Source organism: Schistocerca americana, chromosome 4 (assembly GCF_021461395.2).
Source record: "Schistocerca americana isolate TAMUIC-IGC-003095 chromosome 4, iqSchAmer2.1, whole genome shotgun sequence".
NCBI lineage: Eukaryota > Metazoa > Arthropoda > Insecta > Orthoptera > Acrididae > Schistocerca > Schistocerca americana.
This window is the reverse complement of record NC_060122.1, coordinates 682,784,954-682,801,657: the sequence shown is the minus strand read 5'-3', so window position 1 is coordinate 682,801,657 and position 16,704 is coordinate 682,784,954.

The following is a 16,704-nucleotide window of genomic DNA, read 5'->3' as shown; positions in this document are numbered from 1 at the left end:
TCATGTTTAAAATTGAAATGCCATCTTATAAAGCTGGTGACAGGGATGCGAACCCAGCAACTAATCGGATTGTCAACGAAGTACAGTCATGCTCAAAAGTATCCGAACGACCTGGATTGCATTTCGCCTGATTCCCATGCAACCCACATAACGCAGCTGTCTAGCAGGTCCTCTAATCGCTCCTTGATACAGTCGTTTGACTATTGAAAATGGTTCCAACAAGTCACCACTAGAAAACACTGCTCTGTATCACAACAACTCAGGATGTAAAGTAATACCACGATACTAAAAATAACAGGGAACACCTGACAGATAAGACTCCCCTCAAAGCTTGTAAGCTCGCATTTATTGCAATAACTGACATACCTAAAATGTTAGCACTCTCATTATTACGTCAGATAGGTAATGCACGTAGTAAATGCGTCGTATTCATGATTTCCTCTTCAAAGTAACATACCATACTTGTTATTTAACACAAAATGTCATTAAAAATTTACGTTATTCACGAGCAGCTAGATGAGAATATGTATGAACTTCAAATGACACGACGAACCCCCTCGTTCTGCATATGGATTCAAACCCAGGTCATGCAAACTAAGATTTCGTGACTGACGGAAATTAACAGTCATTCCTGACTAGGCATAAAGAGAGTAATATACCTCGATTTTAGACAGTATCAGTTAAAAAATATCAACTTTAAATCACATAACGAAAACATTTTTAACGGACGCGAATTCCTACCCAGCATCTATTGTCCCTGTTAACGAACTACGAGAGATGTTAAATACTGCTTCTTCGCAAGTAACTTACTTGAAATGCAGTGAGGTAAAGCTTTGTTTTGGACAGGGATTCGAACCCAGAACCTAATCGGATTGTTATCGAAGCACAATCAACTTTGACATATCGGATTTTCTCGGCAGTAGCTAGATGTATTAACTGAAATGGCGAGACGAAACATGAATTTTTTCCTTCCCAGGACTCCAACCCGGCACATATCGCTGTTATATTCTAGAGAAAAGGAACGTTAAGTATGGGTTTGTTACACCAGCAGCGACATGTGAGCATGTTTTAACTAGAAATAATATGACGAAGTGTTCATCGCTGACTGAGAATCAAAAAAATGGCTCTGAGCACTATGGGACTCAACTGCTGTGGTCATAAGTCCCCTAGAACTTAGAACTACTTAAACCTAACTAACCTAAGGACAGCACACAACACCCAGCCATCACGAGGCAGAGAAAATCTCTGACCCCGCCGGGAATCGAACCCGGGAACCCGGGCGTGGGAAGCAAGAACGCTACCGCACGACCACGAGATGCGGGCGACTGAGAATCGAACCCCAAATGTATCGTTGTTGACTACACACAAGGAGACGACACTTACCGAATTTTTCTCCACCAGCAGCTCGAAATAACTTTCTCGAACTTACAGTGATCTCGCAAATAGTTCTGTGTCTCACTGGGAGTCAAAAACGTCAGGTATCGTTAGTATTGACAACGAAAGAAAATGCATTAGAAATAAAAATTATTATCTACCAGGAGATAGGTGTTCTCATGTTAGAGCTTGATAATACATAGTGAAAAGTTTACTGCTGGGCCAGGATTCCAACCCATTCATGCGCAGTATGTGGAGATCTTGAGGAATCTGCAGTTTTGAACAAACAACAAGTAGTAGTCGACCTGTATTGTCACGAAGGGATCAAGTTTCGCGTTAAGGGCGGTCTGAGTTGCATTCCCATTTCAGAACCAATTTGATCGACATACAGAAGCTCAAATAAAAGACAGAATAAGTGTCCTGTGACCATACACAGGGTTTGTTTCGTCACTAGAAATAAATAACTAGTATAAGAAAGGTTACTGGCGATAGAGTTTCTACATGTCGTCACTCCTTACATTATTGTGGTTCCACCTAACGTTACCTTGGTAGAGAAGGAATATCATGTTTAATGTGATTTTCAGACCACAATGCCATTATACCTCCTTCACTTGGCGTAGCCAGAAGAGAATAAGATTTGCCTCTCCTTATCAAAAAACGTCGGCAGAAGTTGGAATCGAACCGAGACCATCATCATATGAAACTATCATCAGTCCAACAGACCACCAAACGCCCTCCTCTACGATTCATTTCTCTATCATAAAACCGTTGCGGCACACAAGATGAGAATTCTGACACACAGGCTCCCTGTAGTGGTTTGCAGGATGTTCAGTACATTCATTTACTTGGTTGACCGAATCGCCATGAAGTAGCTGCCTTGGCTACCCAGTGCATACATTCATCAGTCCCCTAGAACGTAGAACTACTTAAACCTAACTAACCTAAGGACATCACACACATCCATGCCCGAGGCAGGATTCGAACCTGCGACCGTAGCGGTCACTCAGTTTTGTTATAACAGACTTTCGTCGTAAGGTTATCGTGGGTAGTGTTATTTCATTTCTTACAATACAGTGCACAGTTTTCGTAAGGTTTCTTTTAGTGTTGTTAAAACAATACTAAACATGAGAGAGAAATTAATCATCAACGATATATGCAAATTCTCTGATGTCTATTACACTCTGACAATGCACATGCAGTTTATTGATTACATGGATGTAGAAAACTTGTTCTGAGTTAAAGCTGTCAAACTAGGTTTGAAGAAGAATAAAATGCCACTACCAGACGACAGCTAATGTAGAAAATACTTTTATGACTATTTTGGCAGGATGAACTCTCCCCATACATAATACAGAAGCTTCGAGACGCATCTGCTGCCAGGCTGTCTATTAAACCTGAAAAGAACAAAATGACGCAAAAGTTAGTCTTTTCTCCACATGCGACTATTTTGGGTTGACAAGTGAAGAGAATTATGTTCAAAGTTCCATTACATTGTTAACTTCAGCAGACAGCAGAATTGCGTTTTAAAAAAAATGTAATAGCGAATTTAATAGAACACGCGACGTCTTATCAACAGTGCGCGACGCTTACCGTTACGCTACTAGCTGTGACGTAGCTACAGCACCTCTGGAAGTGAACAACAGTTGCTCCAGAACTTCGGCATTCCACAGTGCTGTGAGATAACGCATATGGCCGGATATAGTCTTCTGAGAGACAGACATTTACAGCATTTCTTTTGCGCTGCACGACGGTTTCAACAAATAGATAGTGCAATAGAGTAGCTCAAATGCAAAGGAACACTTCCTATTTAAATTTCTGCATCCTACACTGTTGGCAGTTCTGTGTAGGTGGCAGTTACGTTATTTTATTTCGGTGATTACAAAATAGAGTCGAATGTATGCACTGGGTAGCCAAGGCAGCTACTTCATGGCGATTCGGTCAACCAAGTAAATGAATGTACTGAACATCCTGCAAACCACTACAGGGAGCCTGTGTGCCGGAATTCTCATCTTGTGTATTGCAACGGTGTTATGATAGAGAAATGAGTCGTAGATAAGAGGGTTTGGTGGTCTGTTGGACTGATGATAGTTTCATATGATGATGGTCTCGGTTCGATTCCAACTTCTGCCGACGTTTTTTGATAGGGAGAGGCAAAGTCTATTCTCTTCTGGCTGCGCCAAGTGATGAAGGTATAATGGCATTGTGGTCTGAAAATCACATTAAACATGATATTCCTTCTCTACCAAGGTAACGTTAGGTGGAACCACAATAATGTAAGGAGTGACGACATGTAGAAACTCTATCGCCAGTAACCTTTCTTATACTAGTTATTTATTTCTAGTGACGAAACAAACCCTGTGTATGGTCACAGGACACTTATTCTGTCTTTTATTTGAGCTTCTGTATGTCGATCAAATTGGTTCTGAACTGGGAATGCAACTCAGACCGCCCTTAACGAGAAATTTGATCCCTTCGTGACAATACAGGTCGACTACTACTTGTTGTTTGTTCAACACTGCAGATTCCTCAAGATCTCCACATACTGCGCATGAATGGGTTGGAATCCTGGCCCAGCAGTAAACTTTTCACTATGTATTATCAAGCTCTAACATGAGAACACCTATCTCCTGGTGGATAATAATTTTTATTTTTAATGTATTTTCTTTCGTTGTCAATACTAACGATATCTGACGTTTTTGGCTCCCAGTGAGACACAGAACTATTTGCGAGATCACTGTAAGTTCAAGGACGTTATTTCGAGCTGCTGGTGGAGAAAAATTCGGTAAGTGTCGTCTCCTTGTGTGTAGTCAACAACGATATATTTGGGGTTCGATTCTCAGTCAGCGATTAACACTTCGTCATATTATTTCTAGTTAAGACATGCTCACATGTCGTTACTGGCGTAACAAACCCATACTTAACGTTCCTTTTCTCTAGAATATAACAGCGATATGTGCCGGGTTGGAGTCCTGGGAAGGAAAAAATTCATGTTTCGTCTCGCCATTTCAGTTAATACATCTAGCTACTGCCGAGAAAATCCGATATGTCAAAGTTGATTGTGCTACGATAACAATCCGATTAGGTTCTGGATTCGAATCCCTGTCCAAAACAAAGCTTTACCTCACTGTATGTCAAGTAAGTTACTTGTGAAGAAGCAGTATTTAACATCTCTCGTAGTTCGTTAACAGGGACAATAGATGCTGGGTAGGAATTGGCGTCCATTAAAAATGTTACGTTACGTAATTTAAAGTTGTTATTTGCTAACTGATACTGTCCAAAAATGAAGTATATCACTCTCTTTATGGCTAGTCAGGAATGGCTGCTAATTTCTGTCAGCCACGAAATCTTAGCCTGCATGATTGGTTCAGATGGCTGTTAGCACTATGTTACTCAACATTTGTGGTCATCAGTCCCCTAGAACCTAGAACTACTTAAACCTAACTAACCTAAGGACATCACACACATCCATGCCCGAGGCAGGATTCGAACCTGCGACCGTATCAGTCACGCGGTTCCGGACTGAAATGCCTAGAACCGCACTGCCACCGTGGCCTAGCCTGCATGACCTGGGTTTGAATTCATATGCAGAACGAGGCGGTTCGTCGTGTCATTTGAATTTCATACACATTCTCAACTAGCTGCTCGTGAATAACGTAAATTTTTAATGACATTTTTTGTTAAATAACAAGCATGGTATGTTACTTTGAAGAGGAAATCATGAATACGACGAACTTACTACGTGCATTGCCTATCTGTCTTAATAATGAGAGTGCTAACATTTCCGGTATGTCATTTATTGCAATAAATGTGAGCTTACAAGCCTTAAGGACAGTCTTATCTGTGATGAGGTGTTCCCTGATATTTTCAGTATTGTGGTATTACTTTACATCTTGAGTTATTGCGATACAGAGCAGTGTTTTCTAGTGGTGATTTGTTGGAACCATTTTCAATAGTCAAACGACTGTACCAAGGAGCAATTAGAGGACCTGCTAGACAGCTGCGTTATGTAGGTCGCATGGGAATCATGTGAAATGCAATTCAAGTCGTTCGGATACTTTTGAGCACGACTGTACATAAAATCAGAAGTTAATTATCAAATGTTTTCACCAATGGCGAAATGCTGTAACCTTAATTGACGATAGAACTGTATTTGCCTGACTGGGATTCGAACCCAGCATCTAGCACCGTCGTTTTCTAGCCAGGAGCAGACGATAAATAACTATTGTTGGTTCACCAGTAGCGAGATGTGCGCACGTTTAGCTAGACATCAGGCGACGGAAAGTTCTGTGCTGAATGGAATTCAAACCCCGCTCACGTGGTCACGAATAAACTTTAACTATCAAATTCTTTTCCAATAATAGCTACGAATGGCATGTTTGTACTTTCAATGATGTGATGGAAAATACTCTGCTGGCTAGAAGTTGAATCCACAACATGTCGTCGTTGGTGATCACAACGAACACAACGTCAAACCCAAATCCGTTTTCACCAGCAGGATGGAGAGGAATGTTTGAACTTTAAAAGATGTAAGGAAACGTTTGATCTTCTAATGTTGTGATAAAAAGCTCATCATGTGGCTGTGAGTTGAAACGAACACGTTACAGCTGACAATGCACGAAGAGACGTTGAAAATGCAACTATTTTTCACCAGTAGTTCGGAGTGCACATGCTAGGGCATGAAATGAAATAATGAATATTTTGTGCTGATCAGGATTCGAAACCAGATAGGTGCCTTTCGAGGACGTCTAAAAGAGTTTGCAGTCTTCGGGAACACAGTGAAATCGAGTTCTAATCCCAGTCCAGCACCACAATTTTCAACGTCTCAGTTTCAAATAAAGTAAGAGCCTTGTGAACTTACATGGTCATTGGTTCATTAAATGAAATACGTTTTTTTAGTTTACAACAGCTTGCTGGTGACAGAGTCTCTGTCTTCCGGGGTTTCTCCAGTGCCACAGCTCAAACGAATGCCCAGTCGGCAGCTTAGGGATGCTATCTTTACTGCCGATATTGAACTACGGAGCTTACTGGCGTTCTGCACTTGTCGTTACTAGGGGTGAAGGAGAGCTACTTGTGTGTGTTAAAAATCTACACCTGACATGAGATGTGAACCTACACGTTTTACACATCAATACAAAATTAATCCACCAGACCACAGAACCCCCTGCCAAGCACATAATTATGAATTGCTGAGTATTGATTTAGATGTAGATGCAGATGTCAAGGGACGCGTGACAGGACGGAAGGCGGGATCTGGGAATGGATAGAAGTGCAGAAGGGCAAAATATAAGCGTGAAATGCTTGCAAAGTATTGCTTACTTAGATGTGTGCCATAGTTCGTTTTATCTTGGGACCGAGAGATAAGGACGGACTGTTCTCAGAACGAAGAATAGGTTATAGGTTCAAATGGCTCTGAGCACTATGGGACTTAACATCTATGGTCATCAGTCCCCTAGGTTATAGGGAAGGGGAGATCAAAGAATACGGTTTCATAGGTGGTGAGAGGAATGATAGAGAGTAAAGACAGCAGCAATTAAAAGAGAAAATGTAGCGTCGTTGGAAACCGCTAGATTTGTTTACAAAGTTTTGGGGGAGTGTAATAGAAGGGCACTTGCGGCGATAGTGTCAGAGAGAGAGAGAGTGTGAGAGAGAATAGAAGAGAGATTAATAACGAGTAAACATAAATGTTCAAATGTGTGTGAAATCTTATGGGACTTAACTGCTAAGGTCATCAGTCCCTAATCTTACACACTACTTAACCTAAATTATCCTAAGGACAAACATACACACCCATGCCCGAGGGAGGTCTCGAATCTCCGCCGGGAGCAGTTTCACAGTCCATGACTGCAGCCCCTAGACCGCTTGGCTAATCCCGCGCGGCGAGTAAACATAATATGAAACCGTTGGCGTATTGTGTGGAGGACGGAGGGTGTATTCATGGATGGAGGAGAAGAGAGAGACGTATTTGAAATAACAAAAAGTACTGTGACAGAGTCCATGTACGCTGATTAGTTTGTAAGTATGTAGACAGGGTATAAATGAAATCAAAATAGAATACTTAACAAACTGTATATTCAAAAGAAATCCACTTGAATTAAAAGGCCACCTCAAAGGGAAGCTAACCCATATTGTATCTTTTCTGTTGCCACGCGATCTTCCACTAGCTCCCAATGAGGAAAAATGACGAAAAAGAAGACATAACAAAACATTTTAAGAACTCTAATATTTTATCCAGAATCCTTCATTATTTTGTACTTCTATCACGCGTCTTGGCATAGAATGTATAAGCCATCGGACGTAACAGCCTGAAGAAGCAATTTCCTCCCAGGTTTCCAGGACGCAGTCCCAAAGAGCATCTGTTGGTTGGTTTCGTGGCCAGTTCTCTGTTAATGTTCTGGCGACCTCAGCCCACATGTTTTCCATGGAGTTCATATCAGCCGCCCGTGGCGGCCAGTCCATGACGTTGACGCCAATCGTGGAGGGCCGCTGCTGAACAAATGCAGACTTGTGAATGGGAGCATGGTCCTCTTCCAATGTGACGTCCCCTTCTGCGTACAGCATTCAAACTGACGGAAGCATCACATTTTCCAATATATGGGTATATTGCGCGCTGTCCAGAGCTCCTTCTATCCTGTGAAGAATTCCCGCCCCTCTCCCAGAATTCCAACCCCAGCAGATAACAGATAGCCGGCCACTTCTTCTCGTCGTGGTTACATATTCGCGTCGATGGCGAGTCCCTTGCGGCCTGTAAACGATTCTTGGGCCGTCGTTATTGGTGGAAAACACCGTCTCATCAGTGAAAATGACGTTGTCCCACGACGCCCTCAGATGGAGCTCCGCAAATGCTAGCCGGTATAAAAAGTTGTCTTCGCTGAGCTCTTGTTTCACGGCGGATCGTCGTGCATGCAGTCCAACGTCCCTCAGCCTTCGGCAAATCGTGTCACTGAAGCCGGGGAAGTTGGTCTCCCGCCGCAACTGCTTCGCGTTCATAAAGGGATTTTCTCTGCTCCTAGACACTAGGTCCATCTCTTCCTGCTCTGAGATCACTGTCTTCTTGCCTGAGCCAGGAGCCCTGTTGGTGGTGCCTCTTTCAAGGCAGATCCTCCACCATCTCGTTGCAGTGGTATGTGGTACGCCATACCGTCTGCCAGCTTCTCTGATGGAACATCCTCCTTCCTCAATGAGAGCGACGACTCCACCTCGGCCGGCCGGCGTGGCCGAGCGGTTCTAGGCGCTTCAGTCTGGAACCGCGCGACCGCTACGGCCGCAGGTTCGAATCCTACCTCGGGCATGGATGTGTGTGATGTCCTTAGGTTAGTTAGGTTTAAGTAGCTCTAAGTTCTAGGGGACTGATGACCTCAGATATAAAGTCCCATAGTGCTCAGAGTCATTTGAACCATTTTTTGACTCTACCTCGAATAGACCTCTCCCAGTGAGCCATTACGGCAGGCAGCCTGATGTGTATTTCTGCTTGCCGCTCTTATACTGATTCCAGGAGAGGAGGTAAACACATTTACGTCAAACGGAGCGGCAGAGGCAGAGGCATGCGGTGCAGCCGTGCTGACTCGTCCCGGGCTGTTGGCCTACCAACGCCACCGCCAGCTCGCTCACTTGCGTCTCGCCTCGGTCAGGCTGGCTGGCCCGCAGCCCGCGAGCCGCGGCTAGTACAGACCCGGGCCGCATGGACACCATCATCCCTTGAAGGATCAAAAGTTACACCTAACCTACCCAAGTCTGTAGTACAAACTAACGCAGCTGCAGCTATTATGCTATAACATGTGCAGGCACACCTATAGTTGACGTTTTATTCAAATATTTGACGAACAATACTTTCAAAAATACATTCATTTTAAACATAGCTACCACAAAATATTTTACCTAGCTACCAGTAGCATGACGCAGGAAACTATACTTTCTTGTAAGCGCTATGCATTAGATGAAGCCTTAAGGAAACCTGTATTCGACCACGACAACTAAGCGGAATGTAAAAGTAAACAGGTTTGGCGGCAGCTTCTCCAAATAATAGTATATACTTAGTATATAATAAACGTTTTGTGTACTTATAACATGTACTCAGTGTCTCTGAAACAATACGTGCTGCACGACGGAAATTACTTTCTGCTGAGGCACTTCATTTTCATCTCAATGATACACGACAACTAGAGAACATTGCTCTTTACAGCAGTCAATCCACTTGTAAATTAACATCATGATATCGCAGATATTAGGCAGCACGTTACTAGGGATGAGTAAGGCCTTAAGGTTTGCAACTAAACATGCTACTCCTGGCTACTACTGAATATGAAGTTGATTATTAACGTGTCTTCATAACCATGTGTGCGGCGTTCGACTCTCAGTCAGCATAGACGTTTTCGTCACCTTATTTCTAGTTAAACGTGTGCACATCTCTCTGATGGTGGACCAACATTGGACATTTCTCCTCTGTTCCTGGTTAGAAAACGACGGCTGTAGGCGCCGGGTTCGAATCCTGGTCAGGCAATACAACTTCAGTCGTCATATAAGGTTCCAACCCCACTACTGGTGACAAGCTGTGATATCTACATTCAGATTTTACGTACTTATTCAACAATCCGATTAGGTGCTGGGTTCGAATCCTTGTCCCCAGAGTTACATGATGGCATTTCAATTTTAAACGTGTGTATCCTTTATTCCTTGACAATGCAACACTATACAACGTCTTTAAGGGTTAATTACCAAGAAGGTTATTGTCATGTTAGGGTTCCTGCTTTCGTACAAACATTATCGTCATTTACGTTCAAGTTGAGAACTGATAACTGATACTGGTGCAAACGTCAATGTTTGACGTCTCTTTCTGCCTAGTGATAGAGTCTCGATAAGGCACAAAGCTTTGCTTGGTTAACAATGGCTTTATGTTCTGCGTTTGCATCCGGATCTAGAACGAAGACGTTGGTCATGTCATTTGAGTACAACTTCGTGTACAAGTAACTGTTGATCAGTAAGCTGAAAAATGATATTACTTGTGATTCGCTGTTAATATTGGGATTTCCGTAGAGTGGTTGCCGCCGTTTATCACGTTTTCTTTTAACTGCTTAGTATTACATAAAGTTGATGCGAAACCACTCCCCGTTGAACGTTGAACGACGTTCAGCATGTGTTGGGTAAACCTTTTAGACAGCAAAGAACTTGTTTCCAATTGCCATACAACTTTATAAATCCATATACTGTCTCAAATATTTAATTGTGCCTAAGGATTACTGAACGATTTATGTGACAAAACTAGTTGTCCCATAACATGTGAAATGTCACTTATTGTAATTAAGTTTAGTTTACAAACGTTAAGGACTGTCTGATCTCTTCTGTACTATCGTGGTGTTACTTTACATCTGGACGGACTGTCATAAAGACTGGTGTTCTCTAGTAGTCTCTAGCGGTACCCATTGTGTATCTTACAACGACTGTACTTTGGAGGGTTGCGACTATGTGCAACACAGATATGCTATGTTTGTTGCATACATTCAGGTGCGGCCTACACGTTGAATTCAGGGGTGAGCCACTTCTTTTGCTGTCGAGTGTACATGCCAATTTTGCAAGCGAAAGATGAAGAGGAAAAGAAAGTATATGATGACATATAACGGGTAATTCAGTAAATTAAGGGAGATGAAAATCTAAGAGCCATGGGCGAATCGAATACAGTTGTAGTGGAAAGACTAGAAGAAAGGGTAACGGAACAATATGGGCTTGATACTACGAACGACATAGGAGAAAGACTGAGTTCAGCGATAAATTTCAGCTGATAACAGCAAATACTCTGTTCAAGAATCACAAAAGGAGGAGCTATACTTGGAAATGGCCGAAAGATGTTGGAAAACTTCAATTAGTTTACATCATGGCCAGGCAGAGAATCCGAAATCATACACCGGATTATTAGCATATCAGTTTGGCTTTAGAAAAGGTAAAGACACCAGAGAGGCAATTCTGACGTTGCGGTTGATAATGGAAGCAAAACTAAAAGGAATCTAGACACGTTCATAGGATTTACAATATGTACAAGAGTCAAGAGGGTAGAATAAGAGTGGACGACCAAGAACGCAGCGCTCGGATTAAAAAGGGTGCAAGACATGGATGTAGTCTTTCGTCCTTACTGCTCGATCTGCACAACAAAGAACCAACCATGGAAATAAAATAAATCTCCAGGAGTGGAATTAAAATTCAAGGTGAAAGGGTATCAGCGATACGATTCGCTGATGACATTGCTATCCTGAGTGAAAGTGAAGAATAATTACAAGATATGCTGAGTAGAATGAACACTCTAATGAGTACAGAATATGGGTTGAGAGTAAATCAAAGAACGACGAAAGTAATGAGAAGTAGCAGAAATAATAACAGTGAGAAACTTAACGTTAGGATTGATGGCCACGAAGTACGTAAAATTACGGAATTGTGCTATCCAGGCAGCAAGATAACCCATGGCGGAGGGAGCAAGGACAAAATCAAAATCAGAGTAGCACTGGCAAAAAGGGCATTCTTATCCATGAGAAGTCTACTAGTATCAAACATAGACCTTAATTTGGGGAAGAAATTTCTTAGAATGTAAGTCTGGAGCACAGTATTGTATGGCAGAAACTTACGCCCGTCCGGTTGGCCGTGCGGTCTAGCGCACGGCTTTACGGGCGGGAAGGAGCGGCTGGTCCCCATCACGAATCCGCCCGGCGGATTTCTGTAGAGGTCCGGCGAACCGGCCAGTCTGTTGACGGTTTTTAGGCGGTTTTCCATCTGCCTCAGCGAATGCGGGCTGATTCCCCTTATTTCGCCTCAGTTACACTATGTCGGCGACTGATGCGCAAACAAGTTCTCCACGTACGCGTACACCACCATTACTCTACCACACAAACATAGGGGTTACACTCGTCTGGTGTGAGACGTTCCCTGGGGTGGGGGGGGTTCCACCAGGGTCCGAACCACACAATAACCTTGGGTTCACTGTGGGGCGGCGGAGGAGTGAAGTGGACTGCGGTAGTCGTGGGGTTGTGGACCACTGCGGCTGCGGCATGGACGGAGCCTCTCCGTCGTTTCTAGGTCCCCGGTTAACATACAGTACAATACAATGGTAGAAACTTGAAGTGTGGGAAACCCAGAACAAAAGAGGATCGAAGCATTTGAGATGTGGTGCTACAGGCGAATGTTGAACATTAGATGGGCTAATAAGATAAGGTATGAGGAGGTTCTGCGCAGAATCGGAGAGGAAAGAAATATGTGGAAAACACTGACAAGGAAAAGGGAAAAGATGATAGGACATCTGTTGAGAAATCATAGAATGACTTCCATGGTATTAGAGGGAGCTGTAGAGGGCGAAGGCCGTAGAGGAAAGAGATTAGAATACATCCAGAAAATAATTGAGTACGTAGGCTGCAAGTGCTACTCTGAGATGAAGAGGTTGGCATAGGAAAGGAATTGGTGGCGGGCCGCAACAAACCAGTCAGATGACTGATGATGGGAAAAAAACCGCTCTGCTGTAAGAGCGCCGCGAATGACACGCAAAGGCACCCTGCTATGAAATCGATTGCCACACCAGAGCATTACCCTTGGTGGTCAGGGCACATGACGTGTGAGAGTCGGGTTGATATCTCACTGCTGCCCGAGGCGTCTCGAGACACGTCTTCGCTGGTCACTGAGACCTGTAATCTCATTGGCTGGAACAGAGTAGTCTTCAGTGATGAGCTCCACTTCGAATTGAGTGCAGATGGCCAGCAAAGACGTGTCTGGAGACACCGCTTACAGCGGTGAGTCACCAGCCTAACACTCACTCACTGTATGGCCTGACAACCAGCAGTGATGGTCTTGGGTGCCATTTCATTTCATAGTGTGATATCGTTGCTTGTCATCCGCGGTACCCTCACACCACAGCCGTAGGTCGACGAGATTCTACATCACGTTTTGTCGCCATTCATGGCAAGCTATCCTTAGCTGACAAGTCAGCAAAAGAGTTTCTACCGCTTGTATTCGTGCTTGTCGGACCCTACCTTTGCAGCAAGGTCGGCGGATCTCTCCCCAGTTGAGAACATTAGAAGTATTATTTGCAGAGCCTTCCAACAAGCTTGGGATTTTGACCATCAAACGTGAACACTGTATAGAATTTGACACGATTTCCCTCAGGAGCCCATCCAACAACTCTGTCAATAAATGCGAAAAGGAATAGCTGCTTGCGTAAGGGCAGAAGTGGACCAACATGTTACTGAGTTGTTCAGTTTGTGAATCCGTTTCTCCTGAAGAAGTCACATAATATTTCTGATATTGTAGTATTTTGTTTGTTTGTATGTGGTAGTCACATCTATCGCTTTCCGTCCCATTCGGATAATTCCGTGGTGGTTTCACCGCTCTTTTTTGTCTTAGAGCGTATATGCACAATTTGTAGTTGGTGCTGATTTGAAGCAAATACTGTGCATAACGTCTTTAATGTGACAGGAAGTGTTAGTTTGTGTCCCATTATGAGCATAATGATTTTAAAACACAATTTTTTACATGGTCCCTCTGTTAACAGGGACACAGAAACCACAATCAGTAGCCAGTACTCCAACAACACAAAGCATTGATCTATCCATGTCAGTCATTTTTATATAGCTCCCCTCCCCCTCGCCTTACATATGTTCTTCGTTTATAACCTTTATAGTTCTTAGTATAACAATTTATAACGCTCCACATTTCTCCACAGTTTACTTTTAAGTAGTTACTCATATATTATGGCTGAAAGCGTACTGAGTGGTATTTGAAGTAGCAAGTACCCTCCGCCATGTAAAGAATGTAGCCATTATTGGATGATCACCAATTTGTGATGTAATAATTACAGAAATAGAGGTAGTTTATATCTCCAAAACAGTAGGTTTTTATACACACATCAAAAAAGATTTCCATCACCTCTGTTCCGAGAGAAAAACACATATTCTACCACCATACAGCGAGACCTTCAGAGGTGGTGATACAAATTGCTGTACACACCAGTACATCTGATACCCAGTAGCATAGCCTCTTGCACTGATGCGCGCCCGTATTCGTCGTGGCAAACTATCCACAAGTCCATAAAGGCACTGTTGTTCCAGATTGTCCCATTCCTCAACGCAGATTCGGCGTAGATAACTCAGAGTGGTTGGTGGGTCACGTCGTCCTCTAGACACGTCTCCGAAGATTGTCTGGTTGAAGGCATATGCGACACTCATCGGTGGAGACAACGTTATGCCAATCCCGAGCGGTCCATTCGGCATGTTCCTGGGCCCATCTGTACCGCGCTGCATGGTGTCGTGATTGCAAAGAAGGACCTCTCCATGGACGTCGGGAGTGAAGTTGCGCATCATGCAGCCTATTGCACACAGTTTGAGTCGTAACACGACGTCTTGTGGCTGCACGAAAAGCATTATCCAACATGGTGGTGTTGCTGCCAGGGTTCCCCCGAGCCATAATCCGTAGGTAGCGGTCATCCACTGCAGTAGTAGCCCATGGGCGGCCAGAGTGAGGCGTGTCATATACAGTTCCTGTCTCTCTGTATCTCCTCCGCGTCTGAACACCATCTCGCTTTGGTTCACTCCGAGACGCCTAGACACTTCCCTTGTTGAGAGCCCTTCCCGGCACAAAGTAACAATGCGGACGCCATCGAACGGCGGTATTGACCGTCTAGGCATGGCTGAACTACAGACAACACGAGCCGTTTAACTCCTTCCTGGTAAAATGATTGTAACTGATCGGCGGTCGGACCCCCTCCGTATAATAGGCGCTGGTCGTGCATGGTTGTTTATGTCTTGGGGCGGATTTAATGACATCTCTGAACACTCAAAGGGACTATTTATGTGATACAATATCCACAGTCAACGTGTATCTTCAGAAGTTCTGCGACCTGGAGTGATGCCAAACTTTTTTTATTTGTGTAGTTAGAATACAGAGAGAGAGGCATATTCACAATTCTTCAGAGGAATGATCAAATAAACCTCACTGCGAAAACTTTAGTTACACATTCTGACGTGTCAGCACAGCGTAGAATTCAACATTTTACACAACGATACAAGCTCAGCACAATAGGCTGTAGAGTGGTAGGACTGGTCCAAGTGACATCAGGAAATCACCATCTACAGTTGCACAGAACACTTTGGTACATTTATACAAGACAAAAACCATCAACACACTTTCAAAATTACCATACATCTTTAAAATTACCATTTAGGTGAGAGCAAATTACTTCCAAATTTAAACATTCATAAACCACGGCACTTATGGCATATTACACATTTAGTGAAATGAGTTAAAAATAATTTACTCAAATCTGTGATCAACCTGAAGAAAAATTCACTAAAATTCAACGAGAAAATGTAGTCCTTGGTTGCTGCAGTGACTGGTATTACCAAAGCAATTCAGAGTACAGGCAACAACAAATCAGATACCATGGCACACAACCACAATGGCAGGCATCCTTCAATGTAGGATATAAAATATAAAATTTCATGTGACCAAGCAACCTCGTGGGATTCAACCAACTATGCCCAGAAGCGGACGCCCGCCCACTCAGCTGTTTTCAATACAGGCTCGGCATAGATTCCCAAACGGGAGTAGCAACGGTCACGAATAGGCACGCAAAATCCCAGAGCTAGTGGGTATCTACAACAGTAAGTAACTAGAAACACAATTAATTACAGCACATCATCTGTAGAATTAATTAACCTAGTAATGAACATCAGCTAAGCAGTACAAATCTGTTATCATATGTGCGTAAGGCACATTAAGCCGCGTGCGAACTAGATACACTGCCAGCCGGCACGCGCGGGCAACGGGGGTGGAAAATACACAACAGCACTAGCAGGACTCAACCCAGGACCCCGCACCCGCTACCGAGACAAACAGCAGAAGTCCATATAAAACGAAATCACATGCAAGTAACTAGCATGCCGGCTAACGGTACAACAAGAACGCCCAGAAACGTAACAGTAATGTTATTGCAGTTCATAGCAAAATACACTCCTGGAAATTGAAATAAGAACACCGTGAATTCATTGTCCCAGGAAGGGGAAACTTTATTGACACATTTCTGGGGTCAGATACATCGCATGATCACACTGACAGAACCACAGGCACATAGACACAGGCAACAGAGCATGCACAATGTCGGCACTAGTACAGTGTATATCCACCTTTCGCAGCAATGCAGGCTGCTATTCTCCCATGGAGACGATCGTAGAGATGCTGGATGTAGTCCTGTGGAACGGCTTGCCATGCCATTTCCACCTGGCGCCTCAGTTGGACCAGCGTTCGTGCTGGACGTGCAGACCGCGTGAGACGACGCTTCATCCATTCCCAAACATGCTCAATGGGGGA